We start from the raw sequence: 4,285 nt of genomic DNA, 5'->3' as shown, positions 1-4,285 counted from the left end.
TGACTGTTCAGTGTTTCTGCTCTCTGACTGTTCAGTGTTTCTGCTCTTTGACTGTTCAGTGTTTCTGCTCTCTTAATGTTCAGTGTTTCTGCTCTCTGACTGTTCAGTGTTTCTGCTCTTTGACTGTTCAGTGTTTCTGCTCTCTTAATGTTCAGTGTTTCTGCTCTCTGAATGTTCAGTGTTTCTGCTCTCTGAATGTTCAGTGTTTCTGCTCTCTTAATGTTCAGTGTTTCTGCTCTCTGACTGTTCAGTGTTTCTGCTCTCTGACTGTTCAGTGTTTCTGCTCTCTGACATTGTTGTGAGAGCAGGTTTTTACCCGAGCCGGTCTCTGCAGCTTCATTTACTGTTGCACATGACCAGACACTCATACAACACTATTCATTATTAACACACCCAATATAGCTGGACTCACACACGCACACACACACACACCCACCCTCCAGGGCCCTCCCCCTGACCCTGCGACCTGGACGCCATGGTAACCCTCTGACCCATCCTGCTGTTGCTGTGGTAACAACCTTGGAGCATGTCTGACCATTGCCTCCCCTCCCTCACTAACACACACGCACACACACGCACACACACTCCCCCTGTAGCCCCCCAGCTGCCCCCTCCTCCCGCTGCACGCCGAGCCGAGGCAAACCGATCGATATTCTATCACACAGAACAGTGGAGCGAGAGAGAGGAGGCCACGGGCCAGCCAGATTACTGTGAGGGGGGGTGAGGTGGGTGGGGGTGCTCTGTGTGTGTGTGTGTGTGTGTGTATATATATGTGTGTGTGTCTGTGTCAGAGGAAGCGAAAAAGGTTTTAGGGAAGGTGTTGGGGAGGTGTGGAAAACGGTTTTAGCGTGCGGGTGTAATCGGGTAGGAGATTGAGAAGGAGTGTGTGTGATGGGGAGAGTTGTGTGTGTGTGTGTGTATATGTGTGTGTGTGTGTGTGTGATAATGAGCGGAGCACAGCCACCAGGCATCTCCTCCTCTTTATATTCGAACAGATGTTTGTCGGTGGATTTTTGCTTCTCTGAGTGTTTTTGGATGAACAGATTATTTTCTTTTCCTCGAGTGACACACGCACGCACGCACACACACACACACACACACACACAAACACACACAACTTTAAAAAAAAAAATCTTAACAGGCACTTTGCATCGTCTTCCATTTCTTTCTGTACCCTATAACCTGCCTGACCCATAAATGGCGCTGCTCCTTACTGGGCCCCGGCTTTGGGCCCAGTAAGGAGCAGTGGGTCCTCACGACGTGTTGGAAAATTGGGCCTTACAAGGTAACAAATACAAAGACACACAAACACACACGTGAGAAAACGTTCACATTTACAAAAAATTGGTGACGATCGGTGGTTTTGAGTGGACTCAAGGTCCCAGACAGACGTGAGGAGTTTGAAGGTAAAAATAATAAAACTGTTTATTCAACACGAGAAACTAAAAGACGTGACGGCAGAACTTACATGAGAACGTGGGAACATGGAGGAAACAGAACATGAAGGTTTAAACACAAGAAACAAACTGAGGAACTAACGATGACGAACACCTGTCTGCAGGTTTGGTTCGTGCGTTGAGTACTCAAAATCAGCTGATTTATGAGCTAAACCATAAGATGGAAACGATTTGTGAGAATTGCAGGCCATCTTCGGCTTCTGGGACTCGCCAGCATGTTGGAGACGACCCTGGAGGAAGCTAATACGCACGGACCAGTGGGATGCCCACATATCTGGCCATTTTGGATTAAAAGTACCAGCAGGACTCAAGGCTGACGAGAAACAACAGTCTGCCTGAAAAAAATCAACAACTGTGACTTATCTGAATCGGACTCCCCCGTTCGGCCTCGAAGCAGGTCAACCTATCAAATTTCTCCTGGGACATGTGTAAACTAAGAAAAAGCTCTGTCTACCCCCCCCCCCCCCCCCCCCCCCACACACACACACACCACCACCACAAGAACTTCTGTGAAGGCTTATCAGAGCTGTACCGGCTGACACCAACATCTTACCAGGACTATGGTCTATCTGGAAATGTTTCATGGTCAAATCTCACTGTCTTGTTGTCAAATACATGTAATGTGTCTATAAATGTGCTGCTGGTAGTTTTTTCACGTCTTAAATCGTGTCCTGATAAGGACAACATGTGAAAAAATCTTTTTTTGTAATACCACTATGACTTTTCCCTTTTCCATAGAAAAAAGAAAAAGGATCCGCGCTCTCAGGAGCAGCAGCAACGTGCACTCCGCTCATCTTCCAGACGACTGCACGAACATAATCTCACTGTATTTCAGTACAATGATAATAAAGCTTATTCTGAAAACATGGAATTATTACAGTTTAATCAGATTTAAATGGAAGAAAATTGAAAGTTTGAAGTTAAACCTGGCAACAATTAGAAGATAAATACAAAATAAATTAAAGTCCATGCTCAATAATCCAGGTATACAATCCAACATTTTTCAGTCAGGTCATCTGGACAGTTTCTTTTTTTGTGCTGAAACGACTGTCAACAAGGAAGAGGGCCGGCAATGGAGGAGGGGGCGTACCAAAGAGACCATCTTATCACAAGCAGAACTGGTTTGTTCCACTTTGGAGTAAGCTGTTGGTGGAAGAATCAGTTTTGTTGTGTGTTTCCTTGACTGATGAAGACTTCTGGATCGAAGGCGAAACGTTTCAGCACAAAAAATGAAACTGTCCAGATGACCTGACTGAAAATAAATTAAGTTAAATAGAAATTTTCATCCATATGTGGTTTATGTTCACGTTTTACTTTAATCAATCAGAACTCTGCAGAGCGTGGAGGATGAACCGAAGACACAAAATCAGTCCAAACTTTATTTTAAAACGGTTTCTGCTCGTTTGTCGACGTGGAAACAAGAGTTTGTTCTGTTATCCGTGTGGATTTATTTCACTAATAAAAGAGTTTCGAGGCTCGTTGCTGCTGGACTTCAGTCCTGGATGTCTGCTGGAGGTGGACACCAGAGACCCGGGACAGAAAACGATGGATGGACGCTTCACAACCAGGAGCTGATCTTTCTGTGTCCTCGTTCCTGGAATAGAAGAACTCCTGCATCTATGAACCAAAATATAAACGTGCTCACAATAATTGTTTTCCACACGTGTACTCACTCAGGTCTGAAAAACACCTAAATCAATTTCTTCACTCTTCAGGACTTCTCAACTCGTTTAAAAGCTGTTTTGTTTCTGAAGCTTCACGTCGTTGAACATCTGACAAAAGCATAAACATCCTGTCTGCGAGGAGCTTCTTCTTTCAGTGGTTCTCTGTGGGGAGGCTGAAGGAGACACCCAGAGATTCTCCATCACGTCCAGCAGGAAGACACTTTCAGCAGATCATCAGGCATAAAACATCACTTCTTCTGTTGTCTGCTCCGCCTCGGCCTTCAGAGGAAACGGACTCTTTTTCATTAAAATAAACTGATCCTGAACAACAGAAGGAAGTTGATACAGTTAGGAGGTAAAATCCAATAAAAATATTTGTCCCCTAAAGAAGTGATTAATGAGGTGAGGGTCACCAGGAGGACGTTATCAGGTATGAAGCTCAGGAGAAAACTGAAACGAACAAGAGGTGACCTATATCCCAGGGTTACAGCCGAGTGTGTGTGTGTGTGTGTGTGTGTGTGTGTGTGTGTGCAGGGACACTCATTTCCTCTGAGGCCTGCAACAGTATCCATGAAGCATGAACACCCAGACGATGTGTTTGTTCAGGTGAACGCACAAATAAATAAACACCTCGTTCACACGAAGAAGAAAACAAAAAAGCTGTTTTCCTTCAGTTCTTCTGAACCAAAAACAATTTATATTTACAGAAAACTTCATTTAAGACATTTGTTTTATTTAGATTAATCTAGTCTGTACCTTGACACTGAAACCTAAGCTCCGCCTCCACCTGTAGGTCAGACATGGACACTGAAGCTCCGCCTCCACCTGTAGGTCAGATATGGACACTGAAGCTCCGCCTCCACCTGCAGGTCAGATATGGACACTGAAGCTCCGCCTCCACCTGAAGGTCAGACATGGACACTGAAGCTCCGCCTCCACCTGCAGGTCAGACATGGACTCTGAAGCTCCGCCTCCACCTGCAGGTCAGATATGGACATTGAAGCTCCACCTCCACCTGCAGGTCAAACATGGACACTGAAGCTCCGCCTCCACCTGCAGGTCAGATATGACACTGAAGTCCCGCCTCCATTGTAGGTGGTCAGATGTGGACATTGATGCTCCGCCTCAACCTGTAGGTCAGATATGGACATTGAAGCTCCGCCT

Source organism: Nematolebias whitei, chromosome 19 (genome assembly GCF_014905685.2).
Source record: "Nematolebias whitei isolate Nwh7 chromosome 19, NemWhi1, whole genome shotgun sequence".
Classification (NCBI taxonomy): domain Eukaryota; kingdom Metazoa; phylum Chordata; class Actinopteri; order Cyprinodontiformes; family Rivulidae; genus Nematolebias; species Nematolebias whitei.
Note: the sequence above shows the minus strand (reverse complement) of the source record.